Here is a 9,243-nt window from a genome sequence, read left to right on the forward strand (position 1 = left end):
TGTAATAACACACCTCCTGTAGCGACCCGACCGGAATGGATCAAGTCTCTGTGCTTAAGTGTCATCCCTGGATCGGTATGCTGACACACACAATACTCGAGGATTTATAACAGAGGTAAATCACATGTATAAAATAACGTAAATACTATTACCTCAATCCAAATAGCAGAAGTAACAAGGTTGTGGATTCCCATCAACACCAACGGCAAAGTTGAGTGTAGAAATCATAACCCTAACGTATCACTTACTCGTCGTAAGATATCCTGCAACATGAAACGTTGCAGCCCGAAAACGGGTCAGCACATGGAATATGCTGGCAAATTCACACCATAGAGAAATGATGAACAAAGGCTATCACTACATGCATATATGGCTGGTGGAAAAGCTCTATGGTTATAGTTTTGTGAAAAAGCCAATTTTTCCCTACTGCAAAGGAATAAATTTTATTTGACTATCATGGTGGTTGTTAAACATTGAGATGGTTGACAGCATCTCAATCCCAATTAAGTATCATCATTAACCCAACAAGATTAATTAAAGTAACATGATGAGATTCACATGATAATCCAAGTACTTGATACTCAAGATGTCCATAACCGGGGACATGGCTAATCATGATTAGTTTGTACACTCTGCAGAGGTTTGTGCACTTTTCCCCACAAGACTCGATCGCCTCCGCTTGATTCTCGCACTACATGATGTTTGAGAAACGGATGACCGAGACACAGTCTTTCAGAAACAATAACTCTTTACTCCGGGTGGACAGTTACACCTACTTTCCCCTACATCTGCTAGCCCACCTCTTCAAGAGATCATGTAACCTACTCAACTATGCTAGAGCCCATAATAGCTTGTGGCTGCACACGGAAGTTTCTAGCATTAATAATCTCATGATCCCTTTGAACCTGGGTGGCGAACCATAGGATGATCACACAGTATATCCCCGGGATCTCCTAGGACAAAACTGGTATATCCCCAGGTGTCCGGGCAAGTCCACTGGTATATCCCCAGGGTGCCCCTACCAATCCACCTAGATGTGTATTAAAGTTGCCACCTTAAGTTGAACCATTAAGTAAACAATCTCACATCTGTCATGGAATACACTCAAACCCAATCCACGTCTACGAGCATAGCATAGCAGTATAAGCATAATGTAATAGTAACTCCCAAGGTTTGAATGCAGGGCAATAGGTTCCTACCTCATCAACTACTTCCCAATACCCACATGTTATCAATCCTACTCATGCAATGTTTGAGGGTGAAACTAATGCATAAAAACTGGGTATGAAAGGGATATGATCAAAGTGTGAACTTGCCTGCAATGTTGATGAAGATGATTCGCACTCATAACTCTTGATAGTTCTACTCATCACACTCCGTTCAATCTATCGTGAGAAAGCAATAGTAACCACACATAAGCAATCACTCAAAAGATCAGAAAGAACGAAGAAGATACTTCGGAAAACATCAAAACCAAGAAATTAACTCTTGCAACATAAAACAATTTCTAACAGTACCAAAATTATGTGAATTTGGCCTTATCAGAAATTATAGGTCAAAGCTTTAATTTGCAAAAAGAATCAACTAAATCAGAGTTACGAAACTCAAGTTACGAGCAAAAGAAGATTCAAATTCAAATCTGATCTAATTCAAATTTTAAAATTTTAAAAACATGTTTGAGTTGGATTACTGGATAGTGGGGATCATAACGAAGAAGTGGGCGTTGGTTTCGTTGGATTTGGACAAACGAGTAAAAAGTTGTGGTGTTTTGAAAATTAGGGACTGAACTCAAAAATAAAATCTACACCTAGGTCCCTGGCCACGTGTCAGAAATCTATTGGTTAAAAACCGTTCGCTGCGAAGGCAAAGCAGTGAACGTTCACTAAGTAAAAAAACGATTCGAATAAAAAAAGAACTAATCTAATCCTATCCATCTAACCTAGATCGGACGGACGAGGAGCACCGGCGGTTTACCGCGGTGGTGGGCGTCGACGTCGCCGGAGAAGGAGTCGGCAGCGGCGTCGGGGTGGCTGCTCCGGCGGTCCTCCGGCGTGGCCGCGGGGTCTGGGAGAAGCGGCGCAAGGAGGGGAAGGCGATGGCGGCGTCGGCGGAGGTCGAGGGTGACGGAACGGGGCGCGGCGGCGGCGGCAGATCTCATCGGAGGCGGGAACTCCGGCGAGGGCGGCGGTGGCTGCGGTTTGCGGCAAAGGAGGAGGAACGGGGCCGGGCGGCGGTATAAATAGGAGGAGGGGGTCGGCTTGTGCGAGGGGCAGAGGGAGAGGAGTCCCGAGCGGGACTCGGCATCGGCCGGCGACGGCGTATGGGAGCTGGACTCCTGCTTGGCTTGGGGAGGAAGAACCCGACAGGTGGGTCCCACCTGTCAGTGGCTGGGCGTGGCGGCGTGCGAGCGAGGGAGCGAGCGGGATCTATGTTCGTGATCCGATCTTGCAAGTTATATGCACCTATTATGTGTTATGATCCGTAAACCCCAAGGTGACAACAATTGCGATACTTTCCGGTGATTACTGTAGTTTGAGTAGTTCGTGTATTCACTACGTGTTCATGCTTTGTTCTGGTTCTCTATTAATAGGGGGCCTTAATATCCCTTAGTTTCCTTATGGACCCTGCAGCCACGGGAGGGTACGACAAAAGATGTCATGCAAGTTCTTTTCCATAAACACGTATAACTATTTACGGAATACATGCCTACATTATATTTATGAACTGGAGCTAGTTCTGTGTCGCCCTAGGTTATGACTGTTATATGATGAATATTATCCAACAAAATCACCGATCCAATGCCTACGAGTTTTTCACATATTGTTCTTGCTAAGTTACTACTGTTGCTACTGTTGTTATAACTGCTACAAAAAATTATCACTACTGCTGTTACCGTTACTGTTACTATCATTGCTATCACTATCAAACTATCATATTACTGTGCTACTGATCACTTTGCTGCAGATATTTAATCTCCAGGTGTGGTTGAATTGACAACTCAACTGCTAATACTTACAAATGTTCTTTGGCTCCCATTGTGTCGAATCTATAAATTTTGGTTGAATACTCTACCCTCGAAAATTGTTGCAATCCCCTATACTTGTGGATTATCAAGACCTTTTTCTGGCACCGTTGCTGGAGAGCATTGCTATATTTGTTGAGTCACTTGTGATTTATATTTATTTATCACTATGAAGAATCTGAAAGGTATTAGAACCAAGATCGTTCCCTCTAAGACGAGGGGAGGTAAGGAATTGCCATCTAGCTCTGCACTTGATTCACCTTCTGCTTTGAATAGACTTGCAACACCGCCACATGCTATTAATCATGATATGTCGCAAGTTATTGATGATGCTACTTCTGCTCTAAATGATACTATTGATGATGCTAGTACTTTGCTTGATAAGACTGTGCCACTAGGTGAATTTCTTGATGAACAACGTGCTAGAGCTAAAGATATTGAGAATGCTGAAACTGATGAAGTCTTTGAAACTAAAAACTATGAAACACCTATTAGACCTAGCTCTCCTAGATTTGAATTGCCTAAGATACCTTAGGGTTATGTTATGGATGGATAGGTAGCTAGAGACTTTGTTGCTTGTGAAGATAGAGATGATCTTAAGAAATTATAATGCAAGTTGAAAGAAAAATCTCTAAATGCTAGAATGAAATATGATCCTCAGTTTGCTACTTCACCTATCTTTATTACTGATAAGGATTATGAGTTCTCTGTCCACCCAGAGTTAATTACTTTGGTCGAATATGATCCTTCCCATGGCTATGAAACTGAAACTGTTGTGGCACATCTTACTAAGTTAAGTGATATAGCCACCCTTTTTGCTCGTGATGAGAAAACTTGCTACTACTATATCCTTAAGTTATTTCCGTTCTCATTAAAGGGTGATGCTAAGATATGTACAAAACTCTTGCTCTTGGTTGTGTGCGTAATCCCCAGGATATGATTATTACTCTCTGAAAAATATTTTCCTGCTCATAAGAAATAAGCTGCCTTACAGGAAATATTTAACTTTGTGCAAATTGAAGAAGAGAGTCTCCCACAAGCTTGGGGGAGGCTTCTCCAATTACTTAATTCCTTCCCTGATCATCCTCTTAAGAAAAATGAAATACTTGATATCTTCTATACTGGACTAACTGATGCTTCTAGGGACTTCCTAGATAGTTGTGCTGGTTGTGTTTTTAGGGAACGAACTATTGAACAAGCTGAGGAATTATCGAATAATATATTGAAGAAATATGATGATTGGACTCTTCCTGAAGCACCACCTGAACCCACTCGGAGGAAGAGGGGTATCTTATTTCTCTGTCCTGAAAATATGCAAGAAGCAAAGAAATGTATGAAGGAAAAAGGTATTAAAGCTGAAGATGTTAAAATTTTACCTCCTATGGAAGAAAGACATGGTCTTGATGCACCTTCATATGTGGTAGAGGTAAACTCTCTTTTAAAGTTTGGTGAAGGTGATATCCCTCATAATAAACATCCTAGTCAATGTTTGTATCAATTTGACAATTACATCAGTAAACAAGATCACTTCAATGCAAATGTTATGAAACAATTGAAACAAAATTCTGATATGATTGCTTGCTTGAGTGACTTGTTATTTAGAATCACTAATGATGTTAGAGGTGTAGGAAAACATGCCTCTATGGTCCAAACTCAGTTAGAACAAGTTGCTAAATCTCAAAGAGAATTGCTTAGTGAAGTGAACAATAATATGAATTATTATGCTGTTAGAGTAGCAACTAGAGGACGTAAAATGACTCAGGAACCACTTTATCCTGAGGGACACCCTAAAAGAATTGAACAAGACTATCAAAGAGTTCATACTGATGCACCTCGTCCTTCTAAGAAAAAGAAAAAGAAAAATGATAGGACTTTGCATACCCCTAGTGAACCTGAAATAGCAAAACCTACTAAAGATAATAATGATGTATGCATCTCATATGCTGAAACTCAATCTGGTAATGAACATTCACCTAGTGACAATGAAAATGATAATGATGATGTTCATGTAGATGCTCAACCAGACAATGATAAAGAACTGGATAATGATATTGAGTTAGAACCTGCTATTGATTTTGATAACCAATGACCTAAAAATAAACATTATGATAAGAGAGACTTTGTTGCTAGAAACATGGTAAAGAAAGAGAACCATGGGTTCAGAAACCCATGCCCTTTCCACCTAAACCATCTAAAAAAGATGATGAAGAATTTGAACGCCTTGCTGAAATGCTTAGGCCAGTCTTTTTGCGTACCCGTTTGACAGATATTTTAAAGATGGCCCCATATGCTAAATACATGAAAGAAATTGTTACTAATAAAAGAAAAATACCTGAAGCTAAAATCTCCACCATGCTTGCTAATTATTCTTTTAAGGATGGAGTACCTAAAAAACTTGGAGATCCAGGAATACCAACTATACCATGCTCTATTAAAAGAAATTATGTCGAAACTGCTTTATGTGATTTAGGAGCTGGTGTTAGTGTTATGCCTTCTCCTTATATAGAAGACTTGATTTGAATAAACTCACACCTACTGAGATATCATTGCACATGGCTGACAAATCAACTGCCATACATATCGGTATTTGTGAAGATGTGCCCGTTGTTGTTGCAAATGTTACTATCTTAACAGACTTTCTTATACTTGAGATGCCCGAGGACAACAACATGTCGATTATCCTTGGCAGGCCCTTTTTGAACACTGTAGGGGCTGTTATTGATTGTAATAAAAGCAAAGTCACTTTTCATATCAATGGTAATGAACATACGGTGCACTTTCCGAAGAAACGATTTCAAGTGAATGGTATTAATGTTATTGAAAAGTCTCTGACAATCACTATTGGAAGCTTTCAACTCCCTTTGCCTACTGCCAAAAGGAAATATGAAATGCTTATTGTTGGAGATATGCATATTCCCGTTGAGGTAACTTAGTGTTTTACGACGGTTTTTCGGGTTCATGTTAATCGAAAGTGATTGTTAATAAGACTTGATCAACCTTATTAATGGATTATTTTCGAGAGGCATGTGGTCGATGAATTTAGTAAGCACAACCTTCTGTCCCTGCTTTTAGTTTTCTGTTTTTCTTAGTTAAATAAAATAAAATTCCATGTTTATCATGCTTTCTGAATTTTCTGTGCGATAGAAAAGTGGTAAAAAATAAAAGTGCTCAGAATGACCTGAAATTTTAACACGATTTTTTCAAAATATTTAAGAATTTTTGGTACAAATAACATCATGAGGGAGTCCCCAAGGCACCAGGGTGCGCCAGCTATCCCAGGTGCGCCTTGGTGGGTAATGGGCCCCACGTGCCCCCCCCTCGCGTATCCCTTTAGCCCATGTCATCTCCTACCTCCAGAAAAAATTCACTCCACCTCTATCTCTCGTGTTCTTGCTCTCAAACCCGCAGATTTTGATCTCTTTTCTCGAAGCTCCATTTCCGAAACTGTTTTGGGGGATTGCTAGTTGGTATGTGACTCCTCCATTGCTCCAACCAGTTTTCGTTCTAGTGGTCTAATTTTTGAGTATTTAGCTACTCTTGGTGATGCTGTAAATGAGCTTGCATGTTGAATTCTTTGAGTTCCAAGTAGTTTGAATGTTTGATTTGGCCTCTAGGCATCCATATGAGTAGTTGCTATCAATCTTGCGGAGTTTTGTTGACAAAATTTTGTGGCCCAAAATTTTTCAGAATTTTGTTCATAGAAAAAGATGAGTATCTTCTGGAAGTTTTCCTCCAAAAAGAATGCCAAGGGAGTCATTGGGGAATCATCTGGCAGTACCGTGCAAATAGCCACATGATGCCTTCATGGACGAGGCCGGGTTCCATCAAGACTTTGCCCAATTCATGTCCAGTATCGGGCTAACCAACTTCCTCGTAGATGAGCGTGACCAACACCACCTCCTCACGAACTCCTTTGTGCAAAAAAAAATATTTTCTGAATAGGCATGAACCTCCTGCGGTGCGGTTCAATTTATATTCTAAGACCTGTCAGATACCGCTCACTGAGTTTTGTGAGATATGTTTAATTCCCTCTGACGGGGACTTGAGAGAGCCTAGACTGGCAGAGTTTGAGGACTTCCTCCTCACTTTGATAGTGGGTGAGGAAAGAGGCGTGTCGAAAGCCACCGCCACTAGTTTGTAGTTTCCTTCTATGCATTACTTCGCTTTATTCAACATGAAGTATTTAACTGCTAGGGAGAAAGGTGGTGTACTTAGTTCTCCTAATCTCTCCATTTCACGTGGTGCATTACACAATTATCACACCTTTAGCCTAGGGGCTATTGTTGCACGTCGTCTGCACCTCAACAGAACTAAGGGAAAAATCCATGGTGGTATTTATGCCACTCGCGTAGCGAGTCACTTTAATGTTCAGATACGCCACCATGACTATCGTTTGTCCCGAGTTTATCTAGATTACCAGGTGATGGTGGCACACCAATTTACTAATGCTACTGATTCTTTTAACAACATTCGATACAACTTGATTTTTAGTGAGAAAACCCATGATGTTATCCCACTGCCTGCACCTGCTTTGGTTGACTCTATTACCAGGAATGGAGACATTATCGTACCGGCAAACATTATTGCCTACCGGAACAACCAGGCAGCGGTAGAGGAGGAGCCCCAGGAGTGGGACGCTCAGGTGCCGCCACCTCAGCACTTTCACATGGCACTGGAAGGCTACTATGGATGATGATTACCAAGCTAGGCCAAAAGCCTAAGCTTGGGGGAGTACGTATTTCCATCGACATTATATTCACGCTCACACACTTTGTTCCATTTGTCGGTGTTCACACTTTTTCATTGTATTATCCATGCTAGATTTATTTTCTCGCTTTCTTCTTGTGTGTTTGAAAAACTTTGAGAAAATCCAAAAAAAAATATCTTGCTTCTTTTCGGTTTTTCTTTCTAGTTTAATTTAGCTGTAGTATTAAAAGAAAACCCCAAAAAGATTTCCCATTTCTTCTTTTTCTTGTTGCGAGCTTTCCTGTGTAATTTTTTTTCTTGTGTCATTTTTCCTTCTTTTATTTCCTTTTTAAGAAAAACTCAAAACTCCAAAAATATTTCAGTGTGTTTTCCAAAATTCTTTTCTTTTGTCTCGTTGAGTCGTACTAAGGAGAAGACCACGATGAAAATGTTGAGTGGCTCTCATATGCATTATTGTTGATCTAACAAAGAGCCCATATTATTTTGCCTTCTCCTCTGAATAAAATGTTGCAGATTCCAACTTACTTCACGGCACTCTTGCACTATTATTATTATCATATCACTCGGTCATGTAAGTGAAAGGCAATAATGACGATATTTGATGAAGTGACTGTAGCAGGGAAAAGCGGGTATGAACTCAACTTGTTTTTGTTTTTTTAAATATGTTTAACTCAGTATCCATGATTCAACATATTATGATTAAACATGTTTGCAATGACAATTAGGGATTATAGTTTCTCATGCCATGCTTAAGTAGCTAGGAGTGGATAATGATTTATCTTGGGTGTCAACATGCATTAAAATGATTGTGATGTAGTGGTATCCTCCTCTGAATGTTTCAAGTGGCTTGACTTGGCACATGTTCACACATGTAGTTGAATCAAAGCCAACATAGCCTCCATGATATTTATGTTCATGGTGTTTATATCCTACTCATGCTAGTATTCAATGTTAATTATCCATAATGCATTCTCATCACCGTTTTCGCTCTCTAGGTGGTCGCTTCTCAACCTATTTTCTAGCCTCTGCCTGTACTAAGCGTGAATACTGCTTGTGCATCACAATCCTTAAACCAAAGTTATTCCAGATGAGTCCACTATATCTTCCTATATGCGATATTACCCTACCATTTCAAGTAAATTTGCATGTGCCAAAATTTCAAATGAACAGTTGTTTTGTGTGCCTGGACGGCTCATGGAGCGACAGGGGGTGGTCAGTGTCTTCCATGCTAAGTGGCTTATTCTCATGATGAGTGTTTATTCACCCGTCCTTGCACGAGAGGGGCTGGTAATAGGGATGCCTAGTCCCGAAATCAAATTGCAAATAATTAAACAAAACTCCCCCAGGACTATTGTTGGCATGGAAGGCACCCATGGATTTGGTAAGCCATGGCTTGTGTTTCTTGGTGGAGGAGGAGTAAACTTTACTTTTATCGCTTGGGAACTGTCGTTATTTGTTTAGCATGGAAGATACTGAAAACTCTTGTTCATAACATTGACAGGAAGGGTATACCT

The sequence above is a fragment of the Triticum aestivum genome, chromosome 2D (assembly GCF_018294505.1).
Source record: "Triticum aestivum cultivar Chinese Spring chromosome 2D, IWGSC CS RefSeq v2.1, whole genome shotgun sequence".
NCBI lineage: Eukaryota > Viridiplantae > Streptophyta > Magnoliopsida > Poales > Poaceae > Triticum > Triticum aestivum.